The sequence below is a fragment of the Otolemur garnettii genome, unplaced genomic scaffold, assembly GCF_000181295.1.
Source record: "Otolemur garnettii isolate 467f Iridium unplaced genomic scaffold, OtoGar3 scaffold00029, whole genome shotgun sequence".
Classification (NCBI taxonomy): Eukaryota; Metazoa; Chordata; class Mammalia; order Primates; family Galagidae; genus Otolemur; species Otolemur garnettii.
Window position 1 is genome coordinate 8,286,164 of NW_003852424.1, and position 14,490 is coordinate 8,300,653.

At 44.5% G+C, this 14,490-nt stretch overlaps 1 non-coding gene and 1 pseudogene across 2 annotated transcripts; both read right to left on the reverse strand.

Moving 5' to 3' along the window:
- Window positions 1-539: 539 nt before the first annotated feature.
- On the reverse strand, window positions 540-1,038 carry LOC100949126 (annotated as a pseudogene). Its single transcript, XR_153468.2, has one exon. The product of XR_153468.2 is annotated as a small EDRK-rich factor 2 pseudogene (transcript).
- Window positions 1,039-3,553: 2,515 nt separating this feature from the next.
- Window positions 3,554-3,657, reverse strand: LOC111724993. Its single transcript, XR_002773187.1, has one exon. It is a non-coding gene; the product is annotated as a small nucleolar RNA U13 (small nucleolar RNA).
- Between the last annotated feature and the right edge of the window lie 10,833 nt (window positions 3,658-14,490).

The window sequence follows — 14,490 nt, forward strand, 5'->3', positions numbered from 1 at the left end:
TTTAGGTTCTGTATAATTTTCCTTCTTCTTCTTCTTCTTTTTTTTTTGTAGTGACAGAATCTTACTTTATCGCCCTTGGTAGAGTGCTGTGGTGTCACACAGCAACCTTCAACTCCTGGGCTTAGGCGATTCTCTTGCCTCAGCCTCCCAAGTAGCTGGGACTACAGGCTCCTGCCACAATGCCCAGTTATTATTTTTTGTTGTTGCAGTTTGGTGAACCTGTCACCCTTGGTATATGGGGCCAGCGCCCTACCCACTGAGCCACAGGTGCTGCCCAGGTTCTGTATAATTTTCTATATCCTTCACAAGATTATTAAAATTTTATTTATTTATTTTTTGAGACAGAGTCTCACTCTGTTGTCCTGGGCAGAGTGCGGTAGCATCATAGCTCACTACAACCTCAGACTTTTGGGCTTGCACAATCTTCTTGCCTCAGCCTCCCAAGCAGCTGAGAGTACAGGAGCCTGCTAGTTTTTCTATTTTTAGTAGCGGTGGTGTCTCCCTCTTGGTATTGGACTCCTTTTTTTTTTTTTTTTTTAAATTACAAAGCTACTTTCAATACTTTGGGGTGAGCCCCACAGGAATAAAAAACACTGGGAAGGGGTAACCCCCTCACCTCCAGGAGTGGTCCAGGGGGAGAGAGGCTACCTGAGGGAAAGGAAGCACAAAAGGGACCCGCTGCAGACTCAGGGCAAAGGGAATGCCATCGGTGCTGGGACCTGTGAGCACTACAGGAGGAAACGCGAGCGCGGTGGGACTGGCTCCAGGCACACAGGCGAAGGGCAAGAGGGGTGGACACGAAGCCACAAAGCTACCTGGGTTCCTCCTTCTTCTCGTTTGCCTTTTTCTGCTTCTGCTGCATGATCTCTGAGTCCCTCTGCTTGCGGGCAGCAGCAGAAAGCCCGTCATCTCGGCGCTTTCCCTTAACCGAGTCGCTCTGCTTTTTCATATTCTTCTGGCGGGCGAGCTCATGCTGGTTACCGCGGGTCATGGCGACTGGCAGCGGCTCTGGCCTGCCTCCGTTGCGCTCCCTCGTTCTGTCCGGGTATTGAACTCCTGAGCTCAAGCAATCCACCTGCCTTCACTTCCCAGAGTGCTGGGATTACAGGTGTGAGCCACTGCTCCCAGCCCCAAGATCATTAAAATTTTAAATGCAGGGGTCTTAGAGTGATTGTTTCTCAATGTATTCTATCATGGTGGTGGACAGGCAGAGTACGCTCGATAAGGGCATGCTTGCTGATTGGCTAGGTTTTCATATTTTCACCTGATGCAATGGCCTTTCCTCTGCTCACAGCTGACCTCAACTTTGACTTGCTGGGGCAAACTGCAGCCAGGGATTGATTGCGTCTCACTGCAACAACTCCTGTGTGATTGGCCAGGAACATTAATCTGTTGCAAACCCGTGTAGATCCTGCTTCTTTTGCCCCTGCAGGTGCTGGGCGCTGTCAGACGCCACTGACTCCAAGTCAATTGCTGAGCCTCAAATTGATTGGGCGAGTCATTGGCAATCTCTGAATGATTGAGCCAGTCACCTGGAATGTGATTTTTGAATTGAAAGTTTATATATTGTTTGGAAGGAACATGGTAGTCACGGCTAAAGAGGCAGAGAGGGAGAAATGGTAGAGCTTGGCTCATGGAGTGGGGGCGTGCGGAATGGAGTCTTTACCCTTAGGCAGAAGAGCAGAGCTCAGCACATAAGCATTTCACTCTGATGCTAGTCTAAAATCAAGCTGCAGCCCGATGAGCTGGGAGGTGGTGTACTTTCTAGTTGTTGATGTGTTTCGTTTAGAAGAGAGGAGGTAGAAATGAGCTCAAGCTACCACCCCAAGGAGTTGCGAGTGGGTAGGCAGATCTGAGCCCTCCTGAAGTGGCCCTTGCGATGGAGACTGTTGGCCCTCTTGCTTTAAGGCTTGGCACTAAGGAAATGGAAATTTCTACTGGAATGAAGTGAGACAGACGGTAAAGTTGTTATCTGTGCTTAGTACCTTAAAGTGCTAATAATTAACTTGTTAGATCACTTTTGTTCCTTAGCAGGCATGGAGATGGTGGAGGGTGGAGGGAATAAAGGGAAACAAACATTCATCAAGGACTTAAGATGTGCCAAGCGCTGGGGCAGGAATAGCACCCACATATCTCATCAAATCCTCACCACTCTGGGACAGAAAAGCTTTTGATCTCAGGTGCAAAGCTGGCCGAATTGACAGCACTTCACGGTGGACCAGCCCAAGCCCCTCCTGTTTCACTTGTTTTTATGCCATTTTGTCTTATTCTCCATGTCCATTCCTCAGTCTCCCAATGCCAACATTCTAATATGTTTGTGTATGTCCTTTGTATCACTTTTGTGTGTTTATATTTTATACACAGATGGCATGGTAGATTCCATCCTGCTTTCTTCCTTCTTTTTTCCGTCAACCACTACTTAAAACAACTTTTATTAGGCAAAAAATCGGAACTTTTTTTTTTTTGAGACAGAGTCTCACTATGTTGCCCTCAGTAGAGTGCTGTGGCATCACAGCTCACAGCAACCTCCAACTTCTGGGCTTAAATGATTCTCTTGCCTCAGCCTCCCAGTAGCTGGGACTACAGGCGCCCACCACAATGCCTGGCTGTTTTTTGGTTATTGTCGTTGTTGTTGAGCAGGCCCTGGCCGGGTTTGAACCCACCAGCCCTGGTGTATGTGGCCGGCGCCCTAACCACTGAACTACGGGCCTAAAAAATCGAAACATTAAAAAAGCAGAATGATATCATGAAGTGTACTGTACTTATCACTCAAAGTCAGGTGCAAACTTGCGGCCGATTCTCTTTCATGCATACCCCTGTTCATTCCCACTTCTCCCAGATTACTTTGAAATAAATTCCAGAATCATACTATGTCATCAGTAAGGATTTTGGGGAAAAAGTATAAAAAAAAAAACCATGAAAGGATTTTGGTGTGTTCTTTTAAAACGTAAGAATTTTTTATTTAGAATACATCATCATTGTATCATATTACCATACATAAATATTAGAAACAATTACTATCATCACTTAGTCAACTGATGTTCAAATTTTATCAACTGTCTCATCATTTTTTGGCAGTTATTTGAATTAAGATTCAAATAAGATTTGTACCTTATGGTCGGTTGATGTGCCTGAAGTCTCTTTTAATCGTGGGTTTGCCTGTACTCCTTTGCGTCTTGCAACTTTATTTATTGAAGACCAGGTAACTTATATTTGTGAAGGTTTCTAGAGTCTAGATTTTTCTTTTCTTTCTTTTTTTTTTTAAGAGCCAGACTCTCATTTTGTCACCCTTGGTGGAGTTCTGTGTCACAGCTCACAGCAAACTCCAGCTCTTGGGCTTAGGCGATTCTCTTGCCTCAGCTGCCCGAGTTCCTGGGACTACAGGTGCCTACCGCAACGCCCGGCTATTTTTTTGTTGCAGTTTGGCCAGGGCTGGGTTTGAACCTGCCCCCCTCGGTATATGGGGCCGGCACCCTACTCACTGAGCCACAGGCACTGCCCAAGTCTAGATTTTTCTAAACGTATTCCTGTGCTGCTTTTTTTCTTGTTTTCATGTCTGACAGGTAACAGGCTGATGTCATAACAAGATTTAAGGGAGGCACATGTCACATGTGAGTGGGAACCCCCAATCATCATGCTTGTGACCTGCAAAAGGATCATGTACTGCTGTTTAATGCGTTTCTCTGTCCTCTGTAAATTGGTACTTAGATATAAACACTTGGTCAGATGCAAGTTAAACTTTATTGGGGGGGCAAGAAATACTTAATAAGTGAAGTTTTGGATTTCCATCAAGAGGTGCCCAATACTTAGTCATTTTTCTATGTGACCTCAGCACATTGATGATCAAGGCCTACGTCCAGGAATTCTTTAGAGGTTACAGAATGTTTACACATAATTCTCTGACTCCTTTTCCATTGGTTAGCTGAGATGTTCTGTAAAGAGAAACTTTCCCTCACTAACTCTTTAGTAACGCTGAGATACAGTTCATATAGGAAAGGCAAGATAAATGCTTGATTCTTTCCTTTTATTTATCAATTTTCAAAATAATGAGCTCATTCTCTCCAAGATAAATAAGGTTTAAAAATAATATTACAGGGCAGTGTCTGTGGCTCAGTGGGTAGGGCACCAGCCCCATATACTGAGGGTGGTAGGTTCAAACCCTGCTCTGGCCAAACTGCAACAAAAAAACAGCCAGGCATTGTAGCAGGTGCCTGTAGTACCAGCTACTGAGGAGGCTGAGGCAAGAGAATTGTCTAAGCCCAAGAGCTTGATGTTGCTGTGAGCTGTGATACTACAGCACTCTACCGAGGGTGTGACAGAGTGAGACTCTGTCTCTAAAAAAAGAAAAAGAAAAAAAAAATTAATGTTATAGGCCAGGTCCTGTGGCTCACGCCTGTAATTCTAGCACTCTGGGAGGCCAAGATGGGCCTACTCTTTGCACTCAAGATTTTGAGACCAGCCTGAGCAAGAGAGAGACTATGTCTAAAATAGAAAAATTAGGGAGGCAAGTTATAAGATGGACTTTACCTAACAAATGCAATCAGTGTAGCCTGGTTTCTTGTACCCTCATGAATCCCCAACAATAACAAAAACTGAAAAAAAATTAAGACCCCCCCTGAAAAAAGAAAAAAGAAAGATTAGCCTGATGTTATGGCAGGTGCCTGTAGTCCCAGGTACTCAGGAAGCTGAGGCATGAGAATTGCCTAAGTCCAGGAGTTTGAGGTTGGTGTGAGCTGTGATGACACCACGGCACTCAATCTCAGGGTAACAAAGTGAGACTCTGTCTTGAAAAAAAAAATTATAATCCCATGTAATTTAAATATGTCTAAATATATTTGATTATATTAATTATTTGCAGCTTTTTTCCACATCTGTGGGAGGTGGACAGGGTGAATTCCTCACGGACCTTCCAACCCAGGGTAAACTGCCCAGTCGGGAATGCCTACTTGATCATCCCTGCATGGGAAATCAGCAGTGCAGGCAGCTGAGGCCATCAGCTAGGAGCTTAGGGTAGAGAAGCCGAGATGAGACTTGCTCTCCCCCCTCTGCTTCTCATTGCACCGTTATCTGGCCTCTTCAGATGTTCCATTACCCTATGTCCCTGTTTACCCTTTACCCAGCCCTCTGGGGGCTGTCATCTCCCCTCTCTCATTCTTGACCTTGACTGCTGACTACTGACTGCTATGCATCCTTGCACAGATACTCTGTTATGTACTCAGGAAAAAGACTCCGGGAAACAGGACAGGTGCTGCCTTGTTCTCCTGCTGCCCCCCGGGAACATGGAACAGTGTATTCCTTCACAGGCTTCTGGTTTTATGCACTAAGTTTGCTGTAAGTTTTATCCTTTCCTCAGCGCCGTCTTCCTTGCTGGCCACTGTCCCAGGTTGGGGTCAACTAGATGCCCAACATATATTGATGCTTTCATCATCCCGTCTTTGGCAGATGGGAGCCACTATAAATTGGTAAATTGTTTTTTTAGTGATTATTGATACCACCTTATTAGTCTTTGATAGCTTCTTTACTGGCTGGTGCAAGATGTTCCTGGATCATCGTGTACATTTTTTGCCTTGGACCTGGAGTCAGCTATTTCTCCAAGGACTTCTCATTCTGATTGGTGGAAAGTCGCACTTAGAAGCCACAGCCTGGGTGGTGGGAACACTGTCATTTTACACACTATCCACGTTGCTGTGTAGTCTTTGTTCTGTGGCTACACCGTAATGTGTAATGTCCTTCCTGGACGTGGCTCAAGGCCATTCATCTGGTGATGGAGACCACTCCCACTCCCTGCTACCCTATGCTACAGTGAGCATACCTTATCATGTCCCCTGTGGACCTCCGTGAAAATCCCTCTGAGATATAGGATATTCCAGAGTATCTGAGGCTTTTCCTTTTAAGGTTAGTAGTATTATCATCCCCATTTTTTTGGAAGGACACCAAGCAGCTGGGGGTGAGAAAGAGGCTGTGGAAGAGAGAACAGAGGAAGGCTCAGGAAAGGGAGAGGGGCCCAGGGCAGATGGGACAGCCTAGACCCCGTTTCCCTTGTGTCTCTCTAGAGTGGGAGCTGCTCACACCCTGTGATCCTGAAATCAGGGGTCCTGCAGGGAGAGCTGGGTAGGGGATGGCTCAGCATTCTTCTCTCAGCTCCTCGTGGCTTCCACACCTTTCTCTATGAGCCAAAATCTCCCCGTGTGTTAAGGCTCATGATATGGGAGTTTCTCATACCTCTCTGGTTGTGTTTGTCACCTATAATCTGGGGCTTCTTCTGTACCTACCCCCAGGCCTTTCACTGGTGACTCTGAGTCTTCTCCTCCTCTTCACCTCCTGCCAGCATCCCGGTTCCTCTCATTATGCACAGGGATGACCTATTCTGTGTGACAGCCTCTCAGCACATTGATCTCCTCTATGCCAACACTCTCTTCTATCTCACAGGCCTGTTGCCTTTGCCACACCATAAACAGAAGGCACGGGGGCGGGGGGGGTTGGGAGGGAAGGTGGGAAGGAACGGGGGGAGGGGGGCGGGGGCGGGTGCAGGTGCAGTCCACAGAAGGCACGGGGGGGGGGGGGGGGGGAAGGTTTGGAGGCTAGAAAGGAGGCCAAAGTGGCCCAAGCACAGAACGCAGAGCCCACAGTGTAAGACAGGGCTACACAATTAGGCAGGGTCCATTGTTCAGAGATTTGTAAGTCACATTAAAGATTTTAGCCAGTATTCGACAAGAATGAGAAGCTACTGAGAGCTTTTAAATGGGACAAAGAGGGTGACATGTGTTGGCGATGATGATATTGAGTGAGGATACCCTGGAAGGGTGAGTTCTAGCACAACAGAGATCTTCTCAAGGAGACCCCAAGAATACACCAGCGAAGTCCTTCCTGCAGTGAGTCAGCTCTTAGGAATTTAAACTTTCTGGAACTTGGAGGCTGATGCTTGCTTCTGCTTTGGTGATTCTGTAAAAGCCGGTGCCTCTCCAGCTTGATTCAAGCTGACCTATGAGAAAGGTACTCATGGGCCGGAACTTTTTGACTGGGGATAGAAAGGAGGAGACCCAGCCAGTTGGGGAGCTTGGCCATTTTGAATTCTTCTGTGTTGTTGGCTCCGCTGGCTGAAATAAAGCCCTTCCTCTTGGGCGGCACCTGTGGCTCAAAGGAGTAGGGTGCTAGCTCATATACCAGAGGTGGCGGGTTCAAACCTGGCCCCAGCCAAAAATTGCAACCAAAAATAAATAAATAAAATAAAATTAAGATGATTAAAAAAAAAAAAAGCCCTTCCTCTTATAAACATGGTGTTTGGGTGCCCTTTCTCTCCAGTGGGCTTCATCTTCCTGCAACAATATGGTCAAATAGTGTACAGAAAAGCCCTCCATGGCTACCATGTAGAAGTAGGTGGGAACACCAGCTGGCCAGGGAGCAGGCTATTGCTGTAATACCATGAGAGATAAAGAGGTGGCTTGGAGCAGGACAGAGACAAGTGGACAGACCTAGGGGAAATTAATGAGTTAGTCTCCAAGGCCTCTTGCTGGCTATGGAAGGACAGAGAGAGTAGATGCTTCCTAGGTTTCCAGCTTGCTCGGCTGGACAGCAGACAGTGCTGTTACCTGGGTGGGGGACCTGAGGAGAGGGCCAGGCTTGACGTTTAGTGGTGGAGGTGCTGGAGTGTTTAGGGGTAGGGGCATCACAAACACTCCCTTAGGTATACTGAGTATTAGTACCCTCTGAAACAATGCATTGAAGACATGAGTGGGTCAGGGACACATAGCTCTGGAGCTCAGAGGAGAGGTCTGATCCAAAGCAGGTGGGTTGGGCCTCACTAGCAGGAGAGTGGGAATTAAACTGAGTCTGCGTAAGGAGAGGGAGCAGAGAGGCTGGTCTGGGCCAGCCCCGAGGGCCCCAGTGTCTAACGGTTCGCTGAGGAGAACAGATATGCAAAGGGGCAGGGGAGGGGCAGCCTGAGAGGCTGAGAACAGAGGAGGTGGTGTCATGGAGGCCACCGAAGCTGCATTTCAGGAAGCAGCAGTTGGCTCTGTCTCTGCAGAGGGAGGAGATCAGGAAGATGAGGAATGAGAAGGTCTGTGAAGCTCAGCAAGATGGAATTACAGCTAAATTTAAATAGTGTTGTTTCAGGGGAGTGACAAGCTGGAAGGCAGGGAGGGGGTTGAAGAGAGAGTGGGAAGTGAGGGGATGGAAATATTGAGGGGGTTCTGGGACGGCCCTTTAAGGATGGGTTGATGCAGTTGTGTGCCCTTCATCCCACCAGGAATTGGAAAGTGACAGCTGGGCAGCAGCAGTGGCTGTCTCAGGGCCACAGGAGAAGCCCCAGAAACAGCCGGGCCGGAGCTAGCATCAGCTATCATTCAACTGGGGAGCTTTGTTTACGTGAGAAAAATGAATCCCATGTGTTGTTTGTGGCTGAAGATAATTGTAACGGGTCCTGCTTGTGTCTGCATTGTCTCATTTAATCCCCTCAGTTGCCTTTTGAGGCCGTGCTATCGTTATTCCTATTTTGCAGACAAGGATGTCAGAACATGGTGAAGTTAAGAAAGTAGGGTCATAACACTCAAGTGGCAGAGCTGAGATTTAGCGATGAGGTTTCTGACTCAAAGCCACGCCCTTCCCGCCTCTGCTGTGCTCTCTCAATAGCTGTTATGATTTTTTTTTTTTTTTTTTGTGAGACAGAGCCTCAAGCTGTCCCCCTGGGTAGAGTGCTGTGGCATCACAGCTCACAGCAACCTCCAACTCCTGGGCTCAAGTGAGTCTCCTGCTTCCACCTCCCAAGTAGCTGGGACTACAGGCGCCAGCCACAACGCCCGGCTATTTTTTGTTTTGGTTACAGCCATCATTGTTGTTTGGCGGGCCCGGGCTGGATTCAAACCTGCCAGCTCAGGTGTATGTGGCTGGCACCTTAGCCACTTGAGCCACTGGCGCCGAGCCACCTGTTATGATTTTGCTGTTTCTGCCACCAGCCATCTTGGAAGATCACTGAGAAGATTGCGCGGCACAGTGATGATGAATCTCCATTCCCTGAAGCATACAGTAGGTGCTTCATATATGCTTTAAAATACCTAGCAATTTTTTCTGTACCTCATCTGTGACCCATTTTGTGGAGCTGCTGGTGGTGGTAGAGAATTGCTAATTGATATTGAAAGTAATTTCTATTGCTTGAGCTCAGGAGTTCAAGACCAGGCTGAGCAAGAGCGAGACTTCATTGTCTCTACTAAAAATAGAAAAACTAGCTGGGGATTGTGGCAGGCACCTATAGTCCCGGCTACTTATGAGGCTGAGGGACAAGGATTGCTTGAGCCCAGGAGTTTGAGGTTGGAGTGAGCTGTGATTCCATAGCACTCTACCCAGCGTGACAGAGTCAGACTCTGTCTAAAAAACAAAAAGAAAGTAATTTCTAAAACTGTAAATTCCAACATTCACCTTTGCATGCACTCTAGTAGTTCATATTCAAAACAATCTCCCAGCTTGGGATCCCAGGGGAAAAATAGCTGAAATCAGAGACTCAAAGCTGCCAGTATAGGGAATCAAGCTCCCTCTCCACAGCTGTAAGCATCTTGCAGTGGCAGAAGGGAACAGGCACACCAGGCTGAATCACATGCGACGCTGTTCTGCGAGGCGTGATGTCACTAAGGGTATTGCAAAACCACCCAGTTCCAAGCAGAACGGAAAATCTGTCCAATTTGTGCAAATGTTATTTAAGATTCTGGCTGTTGGCCGTGAGAAAAGTCCCTGCAGTCACATCAAAGAACCAGAATAGTTTTCAAAGATGGTTTTTATTACTAAGCTGTTACTACAAACACGTTTTCACCCAAATAGAGCAAAAAATATGCAATTTCCTGAAAATGGGAGCTATGAAATTGCATCCCCAGAATATTTGCAATTACTGTCGATGGTCCAACTATTAGCATTTCATACACATTCTGAGGGGGAAAGACCAGTCCCCCAGTACGTATTAATAGCAGTAATTAGTGCCTACTATTTTTTAAAAATCTAATATGGTAAAAAAAAAAAAAAACCTGCCTGATGGGATTTATCTTTTTTTTTCTTTTTTTGAGACAGAGTCTCATTATGTCACCATGGGTGGAGTGCATCACAGCTCACGGCAACCTCAAACTCCTGGGCTTACGCGATTCTCTTGCCTCGACCTCCCAAGTAGCTGAGACTACTTGGTACTACAGGTACCCACCACAATGCCCAGCTAGAACTGAGAACTGAGTAAAACTTAGGATTTATTAATGCATTTCCATTACTTATAATACTTGAAGCACTGGTCTAATACATAGATAGCAAAACTTTCTCATTTACACAGATAATTGTGTTTTCCTTGACAAAGTATCTGGATTAAATAAAGAATTGATCTTTACACTGCTTTCTTTTTCAGTCATTGCCCATCGAACACATAAAATTCAATTTATTCCAAATTCTCTAACACTGCCATCTTGATCATGAGAGCTTATTTGAAAATGTGCTGATAATGACTCTGCTGATGCACACAGTATGAAATTAGAGTGAAAACCTGAGGTGACCTGTGCCTCTGCTCCCGCTGTTGCTAATTTATTTGGTCTAATCCTCACTAGCACTTTCTTTCATGTGTGTGTGTCCTCTTCAGTTTCTTTCATCAATGTTTTGCAGTTTTTTGTTTTTTATTTTGAGAAAGAGTTGTACTCTGTTGCCTGGGTAGAGTGCTGTGGCGTCAGCTTGCCTCACAGCAACCTCGAACTCCTGGGTTCAGACAATCCTTTGGCCTTAGCCTCTTGAGTAGCTAGAACTAGAGGTTCCCACCACAGCACCCTGCTAATCTTTCTATTTTTAGTAGAGAACAGGTCTCACTCTTGCTCAGGTTAGTCTTGAACTCATGAGCTCAAGCAATCCACCCTCCTCAGCCTCCCAGAGTGCTAAGGTTATAGGCATGAGCCATTGCACTTCCATAATACTTTTAATGAACAATGCTTAGAGTCAGTGGGGAGCTGAAACCCTTTCTACCATCATCCATTTTGGATTTAAATAATAATTACCATCCCTCCACTTTAAATATCCTACATTTTTTTTTTTTTTTGCAATTTTGTCTGGAGCTGGGCTCAAACCTGCTACCCCCAGTATATGGGGTCGGTGCCCTATTCCTTAAGCCACAGGCACCACCCTAAATATCCTACATATTTTAAATGGTAAATTGCCTATAACAAGGAGAATAGGATACCAAGGAAATAGATGGCTGAATCTTTAATAGGAGAATTAGTAAAATATTCTGTGCTTCTGAGCACCCACCGTATGTGAGGAACTTTGGATTTATTATCCTGATCATTGGAACAGTTGTAGGAGGAGGGTATGTCGGCTGGAGAAACTGAGACTTAGCATGGTAAAGAAACTCACCCAACCTCTCACTGCTAAGAGGGGCCAGATATATGATTTTAAGATACTGTTATTGTGGTGGTTTGAATATTGTCTCCTCTGAAATGTATGTTGAAATTTAATCCACAATGTGGTGGTATTGAGGAGTGGGACCTTTAAGAGGTGATTGAGGTGTGAGGGCTCTGTCCTCCTGATTAGACTCTTGCACGTATGGATTAATGGGTTAGCATGGGGGTGGAAATGGTGACTTTATAAGAACAGACACCTGAACTAGATACTCAGCCCTCTCACCACACGATGGCCTGTGCTTTCTCAGGACTCTGCAGAGTCCTTACGTACAGAGATTAGTGAGAGTTCTCACCAAGTGTATTCCCTTGACCTTGGACTTCTCAGCTTTTATAATTGTAAGAAACAGGTTTCTTTGTCAATTACCAGATTCATGTATTCTCTTATAGCAACAAAAATGGACTAAGACACCTGAGTTGCTACTGTTTAACATGGAATACGGGTCAATGTGATAAAGAAATAAATGAGAGGAGACCGGATTGGGAAAGTAGAAATCATTGATACATGATGTAAATATCTATTTAGATAATCCAACAGGATCAATGATTAGAACTATAAATGGTCTTGACAAGATTTTGCTGGCTATCAGATTACAAAAAAAAAAAAAAAGAAGAAGAAGAAAAAGAAAATCAGTAGTGTTTCTCTACACCAGTCTTATCCCATTAGAAATTTCAGTAGGGGGTGGCGCTTGTGGCTCAAAGGATTAGGGTGCCAGCCCCATATGCTGGAGGTGGCGGGTTCAAACCCAGCCCTGGCCAAAAACTGCAAAAAAAAAAAAAAAAAAAAAAAAAAGAAATTTCAGAAGAAATAAGAGACCATTCACAAAGTCATTGGATATCTAGGTATTAACATATCTAAAACTGCACAAAATCTTTCTGAAAAAATTAAAACTCTGAGAGTCATAGAGGATCATCTGTGAAAATATAGTCTACACTTTTGATGGGATGATTTAATGTTATAGAGGTATTAAATTTCTTCTAATTAATCTATAAACATTGCTATCCCCATAAAATTCCAGTTGGATTTTTTCGATAAACTCACTAATCTATAAATATAAACTATTTAGACTAATATAAACTATTAAAACTATAAAATATAAGGAAGAGTAAAGGTCTACAAATAATTAAGCAACATCTGAAAAAGAGCTATGAAAAGGGTATGGAAGGGGAATCTTCCCACCAGACAGGATAATTTCAAAGCTGTAGTAGTAAAGACAATGTAGCATAGATTTTTGGAAAAATGGAGTGACCAGTAGAACACAGAAGTGAGCTCCTAGACAGATTTGGGCACATGTGGGAACTTAATCCACAAAATCAATGGGGAAAGGTGTTGTTTAATAGAAGGCATTTCACTACACGGAGGAAGAGAAAAGTGGGTGTCAGTATAATGCCACATGCTATGGTAGACTCCAGATGGATTCAGTCCATAAAAATTAAAGATAATAGGAGTTGATGTTGGAGGAGATCTTTGTGCTGTAAGGATAGGGAAGGACCTTCTAAACCAGTGCTTCTCAACCTTCCTGATGCCACGACCCTTTCATATAGTTCCTCATGTTGTGGTGACCCCCAACCATAAAATTATTTTTGTTGCTACTTCATAACTATAATTTTGCTATTGTTATGAATTGTAATGTAAATAACTGACATGCAGGATGTATTTAGGCGACCCCTGTGAAAGAGTTGTTCGACTCCCAAAGGGGTTGCAACCCACAGATTGAGAACTGCTGTTCTAAATAAAACCTCTCAGCGTAAGACTTAGTAGATCGTGTCAAAATGTGGGACATTATTATAAGGTTAATGGATAACAGAGTAACAGAAGATATTTCAATGCTCAAAACAGTGAGAAAGGATAACTATCGTCTCCATTTTCACTGCTGTAATGAAATATTGAGTGTCTTAGAAAACAGACATTTATTTCTCAGAGTTCCCGAGATCCATATGCTGGCTGATTTGCTTCCTGGTGAGAGCACTCTTCCTGTGTCTTCATTTGGCCAACAGAAAGTGTCTCTTCTAATAAAGCGATGATCCCATCATTAGGGCTCCACTTTCACACCTTAATTACCTCCCCAACCCCCCATCTCCAAATAACATCACATTGGGGGCTTGGGGCTCAACCTGAATTTTGGGGGGACACAATTCAGGCCATAGCGAATACCTAAAGTATTCAAAGAGCTTCTACAAAAGAAAGAAAAACAAAAAACCCCAGAAATTTTTGAAATGTAGGAAAGAATTCAAGGAAGAAATTTATAGAAGCAGAAACTATAAGGAAATCAAGATATGCTACCCCTAAATATGCCACTTTGGCAAATTATTATTATTATTTTTTGAGATAAAGTCTCACTATGTCGTCCTTGGTGGAGTGCCGTGGTGTCACAGCTCACAGCAACCTCAAACTCCTGGGCTCAAGCGATTCTCTTGCCTCAGCCTCCCAAGTAGCTGGGACTACAGGCGCCTGCCACAACACCTGGCTACTTTTCTGTTGTAGTTGTCATTGCTGCTTAGCTGGCCTGGGCTGGGTTCGAACCTGCAAGCCTCGGTGTATGTGGCTGGCACTGTAACCACTGTGCTACGGGCACCAAGCAAATTATTTTGAGTTAAAGTCACTTTGAAAAATAGCAGATGCAAGCTGATGCTCTAAACTTTCTTTTTCTTCCTGAAAGCAGGGGATGAAACCCATGTGACAGGTGCCCTCCCTGTACAAAGAGGAAGGAGGACCTTCTCATCATCAGAGATTGAGAGTTGAGGCTGAGAGAAATCTGTACAAACCAACCTTGTTAAGATAACTCTTCTTGTCGTAGTGACTCTTCCGCCAATAACTAACTGCCCTGGCCCAGGCTTCTTGGTCTTGCTCCGTTTTCACAATTTGCTACTCTTTGTCCAGCTTGGTATGTAAGTGTTAGCCCTAATTTCTTCCTTGGGTCTTTATTCTTTTCTGTTTTTAATTTGTTGTCCTATTGTTATTTATTTTTTAAGTCATATACATATAAATCATGAATATATTTATGCATATGTGGGGTGAAATGTGTTGATTTTTTTTTTTTTTGAGACAGAGCCTCAAGCTGTCCCCCTGGGTAGAGTGCCG